This window comes from Lutra lutra, chromosome Y, assembly GCF_902655055.1.
Source record: "Lutra lutra chromosome Y, mLutLut1.2, whole genome shotgun sequence".
Taxonomy (NCBI): domain Eukaryota; kingdom Metazoa; phylum Chordata; class Mammalia; order Carnivora; family Mustelidae; genus Lutra; species Lutra lutra.
Window position 1 is genome coordinate 766,341 of NC_062297.1, and position 18,883 is coordinate 785,223.

Genomic DNA, 18,883 nt, shown 5'->3' on the forward strand with positions numbered 1-18,883 from the left:
ATAAACATTCGGGTGCATGTGCCCCTTCGGATCACTACGTTTGTATCTTTAGGGTAAATACCCAGCAGTGCAATTGCTGGGTCATAGGGTAGTTCTATTTTCAACATTTTGAGGAACCTCCATGCTGTTTTCCAGAGTGGTTGCACCAGCTTGCATTCCCACCAACAGTGTAGGAGGGTTCCCCTTTCTCCGCATCCTCGCCAGCATCTGTCATTTCCTGACTTGTTAATTTTAGCCATTCTGACTGGTGTGAGGTGATATCTCATGGTGGTTTTGATTTGTATTTCCCTGATGCCGAGTGATATGGAGCACTTTTTCATGTGTCTGTTGGCCATCTGGATGTCTTCTTTGCAGAAATGTCTGTTCATGTCCTCTGCCCATTTCTTGATTGGATTATTTGTTCTTTGGGTGTTGAGTTTGCTAAGTTCTTTATAGATTTTGGACACTAGCCCTTTATCTGATATGTCATTTGCAAATATCTTCTCCCATTCTGTCAGTTGTCTTTTGGTTTTGTTAACTGTTTCCTTTGCTGTGCAAAAGCTTTTGATCTTGATAAAATCCCAAAAGTTCATTTTTGCCCTTGCTTCCCTTGCCTTTGGTGATGTTCCTAGGAAGATGTTGCTGCGGCTGACGTCGAAGAGGTTGCTGCCTGTGTTTTCCTCGAGGATTTTGATGGATTCCTTTCTCACATTGAGATCCTTGATCCATTTTGAGTCTATTTTCGTGTGTGGTGTAAGGAAATGATCCAATTTCATTTTTCTGCATGTGGCTGTCCAATTTTCCCAACACCATTTATTGAAGAGGCTGTCTTTGTTCCATTGGACATTCTTTCCTGCTTTGTCGAAGATGAGTTGACCATAGAGTTGAGGGTCCATTTCTGGGCTCTCTATTCTGTTCCATTGATCTATGTGTCTGTTTTTGTGCCAGTACCATGCAGTCTTGATGATGACAGCTTTGTAATAGAGCTTGAAGTCCGGAATTGTGATGCCACCAACTTTGGCTTTCTTTTTCAATATTCCTTTGGCTATTCGAGGTCTTTTCTGGTTCCATATAAATTTTAGGATTATTTGTTCCATTTCTTTGAAAAAAATGGATGGTACTTTGATAGGAATTGCATTAAATGTGTAGATTGCTTTAGGTAGCATAGACATTTTCACAATATTTATTCTTCCAATCCAGGAGCATGGAACATTTTTCCATTTCTTTGTGTCTTCCTCAATTTCTTTCATGAGTACTTTATAGTTTTCTGAGTATAGATTCTTAGTCTCTTTGGTTAGGTTTATTCCTAGGTATCTTATAGTTTTGGGTGCAATTGTAAATGGGATGGACTCCTTAATTTCTCTTTCTTCTGTCTTGTTGTTGGTGTAGAGAAATGCAACTGATTTCTGTGCATTGATTTTATATCCTGACACTTTACTGAATTCCTGTACAAGTTCTAGCAGTTTTGGAGTGGAGTCTTTTGGGTTTTCCACATAGAGTATCATATCATCTGCGAAGAGTGATAGTTTGACTTCTTCTTTGCCGATTTGGATGCCTTTAATTTCCTTTTGTTGTCTGATTGCTGAGGCTAGGCCTTCTAGTACTATGTTGAATAGCAGTGGTGATAACGGACATCCCTGCCGTGTTCCTGACCTTAGCGGAAAAGCTTTCAGTTTTTCTCCATTGAGAATGATATTTGCGGTGGGTTTTTCATAGATGGCTTTGATAATATTGAGGTATGTGCCGTCTATCCCTACACTTTGAAGAGTTTTGATCAGGAAGGGATGCTGTACTTTGTCAAATGCTTTTTCAGCATCTATGGAGAGTATCATATGGTTCTTGTTCTTTCTTTATTAATGTGTTGTATCACATTGATTGATTTGCGGATGTTGAACCAGCCTTGCAGCCCTGGAATAAATCCCACTTGGTCGTGGTGAATAATCCTTTTAATGTACTGTTGAATCCTATTGGCTAGTATTTTGGCGAGAATTTTTGCATCTGTGTTCATCAAGGATATTGGTCTATAGTTCTCTTTTTTGATGGGATCCTTGTCTGGTTTTGGGATCAAGGTGATGCTGGCCTCATAAAATGAGTTTGGAAGTTTTCCTTCTATTGCTATTTTTTGGAACAGTTTCAGGAGAATAGGAATTAGTTCTTCTTTAAATGTTTGGTAGAATTCCCCCGGGAAGCCGTCTGGCCCTGGGCTTTTGTTTGTTTGGAGATTTTTGATGACTGTTTCAATCTCCTTACTGGTTATGGGTCTGTTCAGGCTTTCTATTTCTTCCTGGTTCAGTTGTGGTAGTTTATATGTCTCTAGGAATGCATCCATTTCTTCCAGATTGTCAAATTTGTTGGCATAGAGTTGCTCATAGTATGTTCTTATAATTGTCTGTATTTCTTTGGTGTTCGTTGTGATCTCTCCTCTTTCATTCATGATTTTATTTATTTGGGTCCTCTCTCTTTTCTTTTTGATAAGTCTGGCCAGGGGTTTATCAATCTTATTAATTCTTTCAAAGAACCAGCTCCTAGTTTCGTTGATTTGTTCTATTGTTTTTTTGGTTTCTATTTCATTGATTTCTGCTCTGATCTTTATGATTTCTCTTCTCCTGCTGGGTTTAGGGTTTCTTTCTTGTTCTTTCTCCAGCTCCTTTAGGTGTAGGGTTAGGTTGTGTACCTGAGACCTTTCTTGTTTCTTGAGAAAGGCTTGTACCGCTATATATTTTCCTCTCAGGACTGCCTTTGTTGTGTCCCACAGATTCTGAACTGTTGTGTTTTCATTATCATTTGTTTCCATAATTTTTTTCAATTCTTCTTTGATTTCCTGGTTGACCCATTCATTCTTTAGAAGGATGTTGTTTAGTCTCCATGTATTTGGGTTCTTTCCAAATTTCCTCTTGTTATTGAGTTCTAGCTTTAGAGCATTGTGGTCTGAAAATATGCAGGGAATGATCCCAATCTTTTGATACTGGTTGAGACTTGATTTAGGACCAAGAATGTGATCTATTCTGGAGAACGTTCCATGTGCACTAGAGAAGAATGTGTATTCTGTTGCTTTGGGATGAAATGTTCTGAATATATCTGTGATGTCCATCTGGTCCAGTGTGTCATTTAAGGCCTTGATTTCCTTGTTGATCTTTTGCTTGGATGATCTGTCCATTTCAGTGAGGGGAGTGTTAAAATCCCCTACTATGATTGTATTCTTGTCGATGTGTTTCTTTGATTTTGTTATTAATTAGTTTATATAGTTGGCTGCTCCCACGTTAGGGGCATAGATATTTAAAATTGTTAGATCTTCTTGTTGGACAGTTCCTTTGAGTATGATATAGTGTCCTTCCTCATCTCTTATTATAATCTTTGGCTTAAAATCTAATTGATCTGATATAAGGATTGCCACTCCTGCTTTCTTCTGATGTCCATTAGCATGGTAAATTCTTTTCCACCCCCTCACTTTAAACCTGGAGGTGTCTTTGGGTGTAAGTTGAGTTTCTTGTAGGCAACATATAGATGGTTTTTGTTTTTTTATCCATTCTGATACCCTGTGTCTTTTGATTGGGGCATTTAGCCCATTAACATTCAGGGTAAGTATTGAGAGATATGAATTTAGTGCCATTGTATTGCCTGTAAGGTGACTGTTATTGTATATTGTCTCTGTTTCTTTCTGATCTACTACTTTGAGGGTCTCTCTTTGCTTAGAGGACCCCTTTCAATATTTCCTGTAGAGCTGGTTTGGTATTTGCAAATTCTTTCAGTTTTTGTTTGTCCTGGAAGCTTTTAATCTCTCCGTCTATTTTCATTGATAGCCTAGCTGGATATAGTATTCTTGGCTGCATGTTTTTCTCATTTAGTACTCTGAATATATCATGCCAGCTCTTTCTGGCCTGCCAGGTCTCTGTGGATAAGTCTGCTGCCAATCTAATATTTTTACCATTGTACGTTACAGACTTCTTTTCCCGGGCTGCTTTCAGGATCTTTTCTTTGTCACTAAGACTTGTCAATTTTACTATTAGGTGACGGGGTGTAGACCTATTCTTATTGATTTTGAGGGGGGTTCTCTGAACCTCCTGGATTTTGATGCTTGTTCCCTTTGCCATATTGGGGAAATTCTCTCCAATAATTCTCTCCAATATACCTTCTGCTCCCCTCTCTGTTTCCTCTTCTTCTGGAATCCCAATTATTCTAATGTTGTTTCGTCTTATGGTGTCACTTATCTCTCGAATTCTCCCCTCGTGGTCCAGTAGCTGTTTGTCCCTCTTTTGCTCAGCTTCTTTATTCTCTGTCATTTGGTCTTCTATATCGCTAATTCTTTCTTCTGCCTCATTTATCCTAGCAGTGAGAGCCTCCATTTTTGATTGCACCTCATTAATAGCTTTTTTGATTTCAACTTGGTTAGATTTTAGTTCTTTTATTTCTCCAGAAAGGGCTTTTATATCTCCCGAGAGGGTTGCTTTAATATCTTCCATGCCTTTTTCAAGCCCGGCTAGAACCTTGAGAATCATCATTCTGAACTCTATATCTGACATATTACCAATGTCTGTATTGATTAGGTCCCTAGCCTTTGGTATTGCCTCTTGTTCTTTTTTTTGTTGTGAATTTTTCCGCCTTGTCATTTTGTCCAGATAAGAGTTTATGAAGGAGCAAGTAAAATACTAAAAGGGTGGCAACAACCCCAGGAAAATATGCTTTAGCCAAATCAGAAGAGATCCTGAATTGTGAGGGGGGAGAAAGGGGATAAAAAGGGGTTCAGAAAGAAAGAAAAAAAAAACTATTAAAAAAAAGAAAGCCGATAAAGAAAAAAATATAAAAAGAGGAAAATATATATATATATATATTAGATAAACTATTTAAAAAACGTTAAAAAAAAGAAAATGGTAAAAGTTAAAAAAAATTTAGCAGAAGAAGAGAAAAAGAAAAAAAAAATTGAAAAAGAAAAAAAAATTAAATTAACTGCAAGGCTAAAAAATCATGGGGAGAAAGCCATGAGTTCCGTGCTTTGCTTTCTTCGCCTCTGGAATTCCGCCGCTCTCCTTGGTAGGTGAACTTGGTCCTGGCTGGGTTTCCCGTTGATCTTCTGGGGGAGGGGCCCATTGTAGTGATTCTCAAGCGTCTCTGCCCCAGGCGGAGTTGCACCGCCCTTACCCGGGGCCGCGCTGAGTCATCCGCTCGGGTTCGCTTTCGGGAGCTTTTGTTCCCTGAGTGCTTTCCGTAGAGTCCGGAGGACGGGAATAAAGATGGCGGCCTCCCGGTCTCCGGCCCGGAGGAGCCGAGAGCCCGGGGCCCCACTCCTCAGTGCGCCCTCAGAGAACAGTGCCAAATGACTCCCGCCACCCTGGCCTCCGGCCGCGCTCCGAGCTGACCGAGCCTGCGACCGGTTCAAGGCAACCCTGAGCTGAGAGTCACTACTCGGCTCTGTCTCTGCAGCCGGCTTCCCCGTTCCAATACCGGTAAGCTCTGCGACACTGAGACACCCCCGATCCTTCTGCGACCCTGCGGGACCTGAGGCCGCGCTTACCCCGCCTGGGCTTCACCCCAGTTAAGTCTCTGGAGCGATGTCCCGCAGCTGAACAGACTTTTAAAAGTCCTGATTTTGCTCCGTTGCTCCGCCGCTCGCCGGGAGCCGGCCCCTCCCCCCGCGGTCTATCTTCCCGTCGCTTTGGATTCACTTCTCCGCCAGTCCTACCTTGCAGAAAGTGGTTGATTTTCTGTTTCTGGAATTGCTGTTCTTCTTCTCTTCAATCTCCCGTTGGATTTGTAGGTGTTTGCAATCTTTAGATAAGCTATTTAGCTGATCTCCCGCTACCCGAAGTAGTCTCAGCCTGCTACTTCTCCGCCATCTTGACTCCTCAGTTATCAAGTACTACTAATATTTATGCAAAATACAGCCTGGTGAATTATAATATTTTGTCAAATCTTGATTATGCATATTATTTAAAAGTGACACCATTCTAAGACAAAGAAAGGTAGTATTTATGTATGGTAAAAGCCAAGTAAATGAAGTATTCCATTATTGTTACTACATTTGCAACCTATTTCATCTAAGTAGATGTTTGAAATAAGCATACTCCAGTATTGACTGTTATCTATAATATTTATGTAACACTTAAATAGAAATACAGGAATCCCTAGGCACTGACAGAAAATACTGATTCACTGTTAGTTTACAAAAATTTACACATAGCAAAATTTAGTGCTTTTTACATAAAAATATTAGACTACTTCAGAAAACTTTAAAATATTCTTAGAAATAGTTACCAGAATTAGAAAAGTAAAATGAGACTTGAGACAGTGTGTCTTCTAGAACACTGGTCTCTAACAGCACCTCCACTGCTGGAAAAAAAAAGTTAAGTCTGTCATGCAACCTGAAAACAAAACAAGGTATTCTGGAACAATTGTTCTACATTGAAGAGAGCTTCTCCCAGTTAAAAAAAAATAAAAAGATCCAAGTACACATTTTTTAGTCATTTACCAACGAAACAAAATGATGAAATGTCGTAACTGAGGATTCTTTAATTTTAATAGGATGTTGATAAAAATATGCTTTTAAAAATTAAGGCATCTCTATATACATATGTTTTAAGATCAAGGGAACAGCCAAATCACAAGTCACTGATATACATAGTTAACCCTACGTTATGCAGTCCCTTTTAAAAAGCACTGATGCATCCAACAGGTTTATATATAATTTCATAAAGAACAACACAAAGTTTACTGTCAGTAATACCCAATACTTACAGTCACTTACTGGTCTGGAACACAATGAATTAAAAACTAAATTTTTTTTTGAAATGGCCTAAACTTAGAGTATTCTAGAAAATGAAGGTTTGGTAAGAAAAAGTGAAATGAATACTCTAAATTAAATTACTAAAGCATGATGAGCAGAAAGTCTGTAGTCTATTGGTAATTAGATTTTAGTTGGTTGATATGAAACTGTAAACTCACTATCCAGACTACGTAAGAATGGATTAGAATAGTGATTATTTTAAGGTAATATCTCTTAGTGAAGAAAAGCATTTATTAGGGTTTACTATTGCAAATTAAATGCTCAGAAATTTAAAGCAAATACTTATTAAGGCAGAAATGATGTGTTTATTTTTTTTTCCAAAAGGACTAATGAACCCAGTGGTTCCTTCCACCTTATTAAAATGAAATTTATATAAAATTGATTCCTGAAGGCTTGTTAATGTGTAAGATTCCAGCTTATTTAGTTGTGTAGGTCTCAATAGGAGGAATAGGTTTCTAGTTGGCTCAAGAAATTTATGTATTCTGGATTTGAGAAAAAAAAAACTCAGCTAAAAATTAATTAATTGACTTAACATAAGCCACATTAAAAGTCAAGGCTTAATTCATGCCAGCTGTTAGAGTTCCAGTTTATTCTCCATATAAATACAGAAAATTTAGCAGAGCACAGATAGCATACATGAGCTTATAGTTTATATCCCTGATAGTGATATATCAGGGTACCTCACAAAAACTATGATATATTTGTATTGCTTGTCTTGGTAGGATTGTGAATATGCCCTGTATTTCAAAAAGGTTAACATGAAACCTCCAACATCTGCTCTAAAGAAAAAGATTAACCTGCTGGAAGGTGTTCCTAGAAATACATCCCAGCAGCTGGAGCCAGACAGTGAAGTGGATAGGCTGTTTGGTGGGGTACACATCTGTACTGCAGAGCAGCTGTCTCGGCAGTGGGCAGAGCTGTCAACGCCTCGGCCGTAACGCTCTGGCAAACACTTATGTGTACGAATTTGAGTTGTTCTTTTGACCGAGACTGGATATCTTGCAGTTCCTGTTCTTCCTTTGCTTTGATATCCTGGTAAGCCTGCATTTTGCTTGCATCCTTTAAGTAAGCCCAGTTAGAAGACAGTATCATGAGGAAGTGGATCTGGAAAAGAAGGGTGAGCTTGATGGCTAGTGAGCATGTCAGAAGGCAAAACAAGGTGCTAGGCGGTTAGACGGTCTGTGCTGTCAAAGGGGAGAGGGTTATTCTGGATTAATACTCATTCTGCTGTCAGAGCCATCCGATCTGGAGGCATGCTCTACCAGTATGCTTAAGAGTGAGAGGCTGAAGAAAAGTTAGTATACAAACACAATGAACTGAAAAAAAACGGCCAAAGTTGTTATGAAAAAGCAAAAATGTAATAAATATGAGAGTGCTGTTTACAATTTTAAGAATACTTTTAAAGAACAATGTAGAAGTTAAGAAACACACTATGTTTTAGTTTTAAATAACTGTATTGCAAAGACATTTTCTCCTTAAAGACAAAAATCAATTTCTCCTAAAGATTTAAAAGTATGAACAATGTTTATTTTGAGTAAATAATGAAAAAACTACATGTTGAATATGGAAAAATTAGATGAATGTAAAAACAAGAAAATAACTTATAAGTGAAGCATGCAGTCTCTAGTGCAACTATGTATTACAGTGTATAAAAATCCTTACGATTGTTTACAGTTGGTGTGGCAAACATTTTTTCATGTTTATTTTATTAAAAAATAAATAGGTACCTCATATATCTTATATTTCATGTTTACTTTTTGACATCTTGAGAGTTTCAGATCCAGGCACAATTTCTCTTTCTATTAAAATGTTGTGTACAGTTTGGGAATGGGCTACTGAGGAGGAATGTTTCATTAAACACAGCGGTTTAAAGTTCTTAGTTTTGGGACTGTAAGAGGAATCACAGGATTATGCCCCCCAAAATCACATATTAATTAATTCTATTTTTGAAGGAAATGTACTCATACTTTTTTTATGATCACAAAGTATTTTAAATCAAAATATATCTGCCAAACGTTTTGCAGAAAGAGAGTCTGAAAAGAAAATGCAGAGTTAAACTATTCCCTTTCCTTTTCATCTTTAACACTTTATATTTTTGTTACTGAAAACTGGTTACTAAGCGAGCAAAAATAATGGAAAATGCAGGTATTATAAAATTTTAACACTTCATTTAGAGATACTGCTTGAAAGTTAAGTTTCAGGAAATTACTCTTTAACATATGCTAACCAAGGTAAGTTCATAACTGAAACCTTTTCACAACGTGGAAATAGCCAGATCTCATTATTTTGTAATTCACTCAGGGTAAGTCATCTTTTTAATCTACAATGCAAAATGAGTGGACTAAAGCTATTTACAAATTCCTGTCACCAGACTGCAGCAACCTATGCTAGGCTTTCGGGAGATTTCAGGCTCCCGAGGAGCGCTCCCTACGGCTCCTCGTTGGCCTTAAGCAATTTAGAATTTAGTGCAGCAATCTTCCCGACTCTTAAACTTCAAGATGGCATAGTTATAGGTAGTAGCCATCATGTAGATCAGCTGGTGGAAGAGAATAGAACGGATAGTAAGATAACAGCAGTCAGGGTGGCTGCCCACTTGGGACCGACGCATGTCTTCTTTCCCATTTATAATCACAGCAGAAGCTAGGTTAACTGCTATTCCTGGTCAACACCTATTCCAGGTATTGATATCTTTCTTTTTCCAAAAGAATTCAAATTCCACTATATATTCTCAGTTACCAGGACAGGCAAGAAGGTCTGCCTGCACCCCAATGAGGGGGAAATTTACACGGGTGAGATGGAACCAGGGCTCTGTCCTGGAGTTGGACTGGGGGAAGACAAGTCTGGCAGGAGAGCATGGAGGGAGGAGAGCGGCACTAGGGCTGGGTGTGGGGCTGTGGTTACTCATCTGGTGACGGTGGCACCAGCTCCGGCGCAGGCCACAATGTACAGGAGATAGGACATGTAGAACTAGGAAAGAACAGGGCACTGGGTGAGCATTGATGGGCCTACACCTGTTCTTTCTTCTCCAGAGCTGCTTTCTCTGAGGTTGTGTGCCAGTGCGCACTCCTTTCAAGTCTCTGTCTGAAGCCTGGCTTGCTGCAGAAAAGCATAACCTAGGAGTTTTCTAAAGCTTTCTGATGCCTGGGTTTTACCTTACACCAATTAAATCTGACAATCTGGGGACTGGACTTCAGTCATAAGTATAATTCTCTTCTGTGACTACAGTGTGCAGCCAACTTTGGGAGCCCCTGCTTTAGTATGGATATACAAACTACATAATGAAGGAGTCAGTGACTGATTATTTAAGTGATTAATGAATCACATGCTTTGCAAAAGCATGCTAGGATTCTCTTAAATTTGCAAACTCTCACTAGTATATTTAGGACTTTTCCTTTATAAAGACTTACAAACTAATGTTTAAAAATATTCTAGAACTGTGATATTTTAAACAAAGATTTTATATCTAATTAAAAACAAAGAGACATAGCAGTGAATCACTATGGAAAAAATAATGAACTGTAATGGACTTAAAAATTAGTTTATGCAGGGGTGCTGAGTGGCTCAATGAGTTAAGTGTCTGCCTTTGGCTCAGGTCATGATCCCAGGGTCCTGCATTGCATGAGGCTCTTTGCTTAGTGGGGAGTCTGCTTCTCCCTCTCCCATTCCCCCTACTTGTGTTTCCTCTCTTACTGTCTCTGTCTCTGTCAAGTAAGTACATAAAGTCTTTAAAAAATGAGTTTATACACAAATTTAGGGAAATCTTTTTGAGAAAATTAATTTGTATTTATTCTGTCACAAATGTCCTACTTTCAAAAAAATATATGGCAGCCAAAGAGAAAAAGCTACATGTGTTTTCAGATGGGCAGAATTGATATCAGTACATATTATTGCCAAAAGAATAAGATTTCTGATTGCTAAATATCCTTACTCGATAGCTGGACCACATAAAATGGCCATTTGCTAGATAAAAAATGGGTGAGTATTGATGATTATATACAGTTTGGCACAAAGACATGCTTTTCCTAGCATTTGTATCACCTTCTGCTCTTTCTACCTCAGAGAGCCCTTTCCTCAGCCAGCTCTACCAAGCAGCCATGTCCAGACCCTGACAGGAAAAGGGTTTACTTCACTGGTGTTGCAGATGTTCTCAAGGGTGGAGCCACAGATTTTCCCTGGGAAAGCATTCCAAGGGATGATACCTGTGAGATGAAGCCCAACAGAACGTTAGTTATTAGTACACACTGCAGTGCTCCATGCTCTCACTGGTCCTCACCACTTCAGGGTCCAGTGACACTGTAATTGTACGCTGTTCTTCATCAACACTTGACAGGTTGGCCCTCTGCAGACCAGGACTTTTGAAATAAAAAGTAAGCCCCATCAAGACAACAGGGTAAGAGGAAAATTGAATGAGAAATTTAAACAATATGACCCTTTCCTATGACTTTTTTCCTTTTACAAATAAAGCTTTGTTTACTAAATATTTACTGATTTAGAAAACTAAAATTTCCCTAAACTGAATTTATGAACTATTAATTACAAATAAATAACTATAGTATGACTCTCTTATAAAGCTGTTCTTTACATTATATGTTATTATATTATACTCAGATCAAATACATTTCTATACAAATATCTTGGTTTGTGGCCTTGCAAGTGAAAAAGAGGTGTTCACAACAAGATCTTTTTAGTCTACCATGAGATAAGTACCGAAATTGAGAGCATACACTCACAAAGTTTATAGAATTTTGGCAGTGTAATTACAAATTATAAACACAAATTTGAATTTGTATTTTGCATGTATTTTACAATACATTTTATTATGTTTAAGTATTGGAAATAATTTTGGATTAAAAGACTAACTGTAAATGTATTAGAAATCATTCTGAATTAAAAGTCTAATTGTAAATATTTAAAAAGAAAAACAACATTTTTCATCCCAGAGGATGGGACAAGCACAGTCTATAATGTGTCTCTCATGGTAACCCTGAGTTCTGTCTATACTTAACAATTGTTCATAGGCTGTTGTTTTTCTTTTCCACTTAATTTAAAGGTAAGTGCGTGATTTCTGCATAATGTGTATTTAAAAATTAAAAATAGCTCAAATTACAGTTTTCTCAGTATATAAGGAAGAAAGATCAAAAAATAAAATCTGCATATCCTTCCACCCTCCATATTCTTCCAGTCAGAAGTAACTCTATGTTTCAGAAGAGAAATGACAAGTCCCCAAACTGTCAGTGAAACAATGATTTCAGGAATAATCGGTTGTACAAATATCCCACAAACTGGGTATATTGAGAGAAAGACTATAAACAATTCCAAAAGAAGAATGCATGAAACCAGGGTGCCTCGATGGTTCAGTTCATCGTGTTTAACCAATGCTTTTTGGCTCAAGCATGATCTCAGAATGGTGAGACTGAACCCCAGGTAGGTATCCCACTGGGCATGCAGTCTGCTTGAGATTCTCTCTCTTTCTCTCTCTCTCTGCCCCTCTTCCTACTCTATCTCTAATCTTTTTAAAAAGAACTTATGAAACTGATCACAATGATTAAAAAAACACCCTATTATAACTAAGGTGTGGACCTATACACAAAAGGATAAAAGTTCACTGGGTGTAATACAGGGAGGTACCATATTGTTGGATGTCCACACAGATCTGCTCCACAGTGGCTGTGCCATTAGTCTGCAGTGAGTTGATGACCTCACAGGTTGACCAGATGTTGTTGGGCACAGTGGAGAAACCAAACACACCCAGCCAGGCCATTCCCAGCACGTAGGTGAAGAACACGAACTGAGCAGAAAAAGAGAAGGAGAAAGAATCATTACTGAGGGGGTGGGCAGGGTTACAGCACCTGGGGACAAAATGGTCACACAGCTCTGGCTGGATGGTGAACCTGGGGGCTGCATTCTCAGCACCGCCTGGGCCATGGGAGTGACAGGCATAGCAACAAGGGAGAGGGGAAGCAGGGCTGGTCCAGGGAAGTCATGCTCTCTAGAGCTACATGATGGACAATGTGATTGCCCAAAGCCACTTAAGGGACTTTGTGCAGGTCCCTCTCTCAACAAACAAAGCCAGGAGACCCCACGTGGTAATTTCTCTTGTCCACAGTTGCAGACTGAATTAGAAAGGGAGGCAGCAATTACTAAATATTTACCATGGTGATTATGTATTGGGATTCTTTAACAGCACTGAATGATAACTTCATATCAGTTTCTCAAAAATTGCCTTTATTTTACACAACATATGGATAGTACAATAACAAATACTTCAGAAAGCTCTTTCTCAAAAGGAACTTGGCTAGTTTCATTGCCTTGTGAAATTAGTAAACGCATTGGATGCTTGAGTCTTTATTAGAAGTTGAAAATTACTTTGAATAGAACTTAATGAACACAGAAGAGAGAAATACCTCATTTCCCTTTAGTTTTCTTTCACACTCAGCATTCATAGCAGTTTTACAAACACAGCAATGGTTTAGGAAAAAATCCTCATTGTGTTCTACACATTGCTAAAGAGCAATTTCAGGAAAAACATAATGATATCACTTCACTTTATTCATAACTTTCTGCCTGAGTACTAATTTTAAGAGAACTCTTAAAGACTATCCATAAACTGTTGTGGTATTTATATTCCCAGAATATATATCCTCAGAATGTGTGGCAAGTGTTTGGAATTCTTTTGGTTTGACTTGTTTCTTAAACTGATCCTGAAGACCAAATATTTGAACCAATGGAGTTCCATTTGGTGTCAGACAGACCACTTCCTGTTGGTCACCCCAGAAAACTCTAGAAACAGATTACTTGTACTTGCAGGACATCGACACTTTCAAAAGTATTTCCGTTGAAAATATTCAGAGAAGTAGATTTCATCACTTTCATATACGCTTTGTCCCCAGTGCTTATGGATACACTACTGCAAACTGGGGCTTCTTTTTCTAACTCTTAAAAAAGAAAACTTTACTTTCTTTTCAATAACACCATAGAAAATTGAAGAAGAACTGGGTAGCTCCTTTATTGGTCAGCCCTGCCTTTCAATGATTGTCAGAATTCCAAAGTATAGGCCAGGGTCCAGTGGAAAGTGCTCCTCTTGCAGACTGTTCCTATCATGGTGGCCTTAAGTATGCAGAGTTACTTCTTAGTGTCTTCCCAGGTAGAAGACTCCCATAAAGGACCAGAGAGTACCAGGAATTCTGGTGACAAAATTCACTTTTGCTGTCCATGGTGAGCAAAGCTCATTTATATTTTATACTTTATACAACTTCCTGTATTAGCATGTTCCTCTATCTGTCAACAGCCCTCCCTGTCACTTCTATCTTCCTAACATCCTCCAGAGCAGGTTTATTCAATGATCTTCTTGAATGTATCAACAAAAATAGTGTTAAGGATCAAGTTACCAATGAGAAAATGAATAAAGCTAGTCCTGCGCATCAGTCTTTTCAACTTTTTAAAACAGATCTCTTTATGTAAATAAATTAATGTAACAGATTCAACAGATAAAAATGACTGTGCTGGTTAAGAGGAAGTCTTCCAGAAGCCCACCAGGCACGCCCATGCTTTCTGAGGTGAACCACTCTAAACATAGGCCTACATGTGAAAACAATACAAACTCTTGAAACTGTGCTATATGACAACAAAACTCAAATATGACTTTGTATAATTTTCACATGTCTTAAAATAATCATCACATTTCTCCCCAAACATTTAAAAATGTGAGAACTGTTCTTAGCTATACAAAAACAAGATTTGGCCTGCAGGTTGCAGTTTGAAAGCCCTATCTTAGCTTATAAACTTTTTGAGGAGATGTATTTTAATCTTTGCACACTAGCAATCAACAAAATTCCCAGCTGTATGCTTGATACAGTGCATGCTTGGTATATACTTCCAGAAAAGTTATGATAAGTAATCATAGCACATGTATGGCTTTAGGTCCAATATGAATATTTAAAGACAGGATAGCACTGACATAATATGAAAAATTTTCAGTATTCTTACTTCCCATACATTGATAGGAGAAATGTTCAGTAATATTAGCAATAGATTTTAATTCATTATCAATACTATGTTGAAAGTCTTTATTATGTCCCTAACTATAAGTGGTAAGAACAATATTTGTGTCATGGACTTCATCCACCTTTGATTATCTCATAGCTTTCACCCAATACAAATAAATACCCAGATATGTGACTCTCGTTGTATGTCAGACAGAGATTTATGCTAACCATTGCACTAATGCATCAGCCACAGGCACTTGTTTTAAATTCACCATGCAGCTCCTTCACTCTACTTGTGGTATAGAAGCCTTCTGCCAACAGAATGATTCCATACAAGAAAAAGAAGGATGCAATCCCGTAGATGATATACTGCAACAGTTGTATTCTATGGAAAGGAACACAAGATGCAGAAAACTGACATTGTCCACATGGTAAAGAGAAGATGTTTTCAGCCCCAGGAAGGAGGACATGAGGGATAGTGATATCCTGTGATACCTCCCACCCTGCTAATGGCTTCAGTGGCTCATGGGGCATTCCAGGAAGGCATCTCTGCCCCTGTACAGCAACGTGGTCAGGGGCAGAGAGGCTCAGTTGTCATCTTTCAATACTCACCTGCATCCTTTGCCGTGAGGGCTAGAATTCTTATTTTGCATGCAAGTAAACAGAGACATTGAGAAGTTAAGTTACTCAAAGGTATAGAGTCACTGGCAAAGCTACCATTTGAATTCTGGTCTAAGGACAACATGTTTTTTCTGCCATAGCAAAATGCCTTCCAACTAGGCTTACTGATTGTTATCCTTTTAGAACCCTCTACATAAACACTTAGGGTTTCTTTAAGGAGTTAACATGGGCAGATGCTTTTGCATTGAGATTTTCACTACACAAATGATAATATGTCAAAATACAGAAAGTTAATTCACGCCTAACTTTGTCCTAATGAATATCTACAAAGACCCACGTGACCATTCCACCCATGAGAATCAGTGGAAGTTTTAGAAATTACAGATAGAAATGTCTATCTTCAGAGATTATGACTTAATTAGTCTCAAAGCATGACATAGGGATTATAGAGCTTCCTAGAACCTTCCCAGATTCAATCTTGGTAAATATTTCTTGGTCTTCTTTGTACATTGTCTTCTTTGCCACTCAGTAAATGTCTTCTGTCCATGATATTTCTCCCTTCCCACATCACTTATTTCCTTGGATGACATTAATGGACAAATAAAAAGGAATGACATTTTTTTCCCTAAGGACTCATCCAATGTGTTTCCAGTATAGTTCCAAAAATATTCATTCATATCTCTTTCTATGTAGTTAAATTTATTACAATTACAAAACAAAACAACACAAAAAACAAAAACAAGCATTGTTAAACTCTGGGATTCAAAAAGAGAAAAAGAAAACTCTGAAGGAAATGGAGAAAAGGGAGAACCTATTAAGGCTGGGTTTATATAGTTAGAGAATCAATGCATGGTAGTTGTTAAGACTCCACTGAGAATATTTTTAGAATGAGAAGGCAAAGATTTGGGACTAAACTCCTGAAACAACCTTTTCTGCAGGTAAGGATCCCAAGGAATTATTCTTCTGCCAGAGAGTGCTTAATATATTCTTGTAGACTTTGACTTGGGCTAAGTCTTCAATGGATTTCCAAACATCCCAGGAATGATTTCTTATGAGAAAACTAGAAGGTGTTATATCAATATGAAGATTGGTAACATCAATTTAACCTTCCAACATCCTTCCATGTCCACAGTTACTGTATACAGGATGACTTATGTGTACACTTGGCTGTTAACAGATGAAACTCCACTGCCAGTCCAATACACCCCAGATTCCAAATAATAATCAGTGCCTTACTTTATTTTTTTCCCTCTTTCATAAACTTTTTTGTTATCTGCACACAGTGAACTTTACTTAAAACATCAATTTTTTGTTGGTAGAAAAAAAGTTTTTTCCTACTATTTTTATTATACTAATATATTCATATTATAACTTGCTATCTAAATCGTTGGTAAGTAGATAGTTCAGAGGTATTAATTACACTCATATTGTGCAGCCATCACCCTATCATTCTCCACATTTTTCATTTACAGAACTGAAACATTCTACTCTCAAAACAATAATTCCCATTTCCTCTCCCTCTAACTTCTGACAACCACCATTCTATTTCTGTATCTATAACTCTATTCATAGGAACAAATTTCAGCTTGTCACCACTGAATATGGTGTGAGCCTTGGGTTTGTAATAGATGACTTTCTTATGTTGACAGATGTTCCTGTTAAACCAATTTATTGAGAGTTTTTATGTTTCTGTATGTAGTTTTGTGTTTATGTTTGTTGAATTATGTCAAATACTTCTTCTACATCTATTGAGATGATCATATACATTTTGTCCTTTGTTAATATGCTGTCATATTGATTTGTGACTATTTAACTATACTTTCATACCTGAAATAAATCCCACTTAATTATGGTGAATGATCCTTTTAATGTATTATTAATTTCAGTTTACTAATATTTTGTTGAGAATTTTTGTGTGTTTGTTCACAAGAGATAGGTTTGTAATTTTCTTTGTAGTGTCTTTGTCTGATTTTGGTATAATAATACTGGCCTCATAGAATTAATTTGCAAGAATTTTATATCTGGAATACTTTAATAAGGATAGGTGTTGCTCTTCTTTAAATGTTTGGTAGAATCACCTACAAAGTCATCTGTTACCTCATTTTGTTTATTGGATTTTTTGAGTACTGATTCAGTTTTGTAACTAGCAGTCAGTCTATTCAAATTTTCTATTTATTCCTGATTCAGTTTTAGAAAATTATTTCTAGGAATTTGTCCACTTCTTCTAGGTTGTCCAATTTGTTGGCTTATTATTTTGCATAGTTGTCCTTTATAATCCTTTGTATTTCTGTGGTATCAGTTATTAATTCTCCTTCATACCTGATTTAATTTTTTGGAGTCCTCTCTCTTTTTTTCTTGATAACTATGGCTAAAGATGATCAATTTTTGTTATCTTTTCAAAGTACCAGCTCTTAGTTTATTTATTTATTTATTTGCAAGTCTCTCTTTATACCTTTATTATTTCCTTCTAATAACTTTAAGTTTTTTTTTTTTTTTTTTAGATTTTATTTATTTATTTGACAGACAGAGATCACAAGTAGGCAGAGAGAGAGGAGGAAGCAGGCTCCCTGCTGAGCAGAGAGCCCGATGCGGGGCTCGATCCCAGGACCCTGAGATCATGACCTGAGCCGCAGGCAGAGGCTTTAACCCACTGAGCCACCCAGGCGCCCCTAACTTTAAGTTTTGTTTGTTCTTCTGTCCCAAGTTTCTTGGGTGTGAAGTTAGAATGCTTGAAATTCCTCTTGTTTCTTTCTTTTTTTTTTTTTTTTAAGATTTTATTTATTTATTTGTCAGAGAGAGAGAGAGAGAGCACAGGCAGAGACAGAGAGAGAAGCAGGCTCCCTGCTGAGCAAGGAGCCCGATGTGGGACTTGATCCCAGGACGCTGGGATCATGTCCTGAGCCCAAGGCAGCTGCTTAACCAACTGAGACACCCAGGTGTCCCTCCTCTTGTTTCTTAAAGTAGGTCTGTATCACTAAACTTCCCTCTTACAACTGCTTTCACTGATTCCTAAGGATTTTAAATCAGGTTGTGTCAATTTCATGGATGTATTTTTCTCAATGTATTTTTCTTCCCTCTTTGATTTCTTCATTGACCCGTTGGTTTTTAGTAGCATGTTTTTTAGTCCCCATGTTTTTGTGTATTTTCCAGTTTTTTTTTTTTTCCTGGTAATTGATTTCTAGTATTGTCAATTATGTTGGAAAAGATGCTTGATATGACGTTAACATTCTTAACTTACTGAGATTTATTTTGTGTCCCAACATATGATTTATTCTTCAGACTCCTTCAATTGACCTTGAAAAGAATGTGTATACTACTGACTTTGGACAGAGACTTTTGTATATATCTGTTAAGGCCATCTGATCTAATGTGTCATTCCAAGTCACTGTTTTTCCTTATTGGTTTTCTGTCTGGACAATCTAACCACTGATGTAAGTGAGGTGTTAAAGTCCTCTTCTATTACTGCATTACTATTAATTTCTCCTTTTATGTCTGTTAAAATTTGCTTTATATATGTAGA

At 37.6% G+C, this 18,883-nt stretch overlaps 1 pseudogene; it reads right to left on the minus strand.

Moving 5' to 3' along the window:
• Nucleotides 1-6,764: 6,764 nt before the first annotated feature.
• LOC125092616 (neuronal membrane glycoprotein M6-b-like) overlaps nt 6,765-18,883 on the minus strand; it is a 38,868-nt pseudogene continuing 26,749 nt past the window's right edge.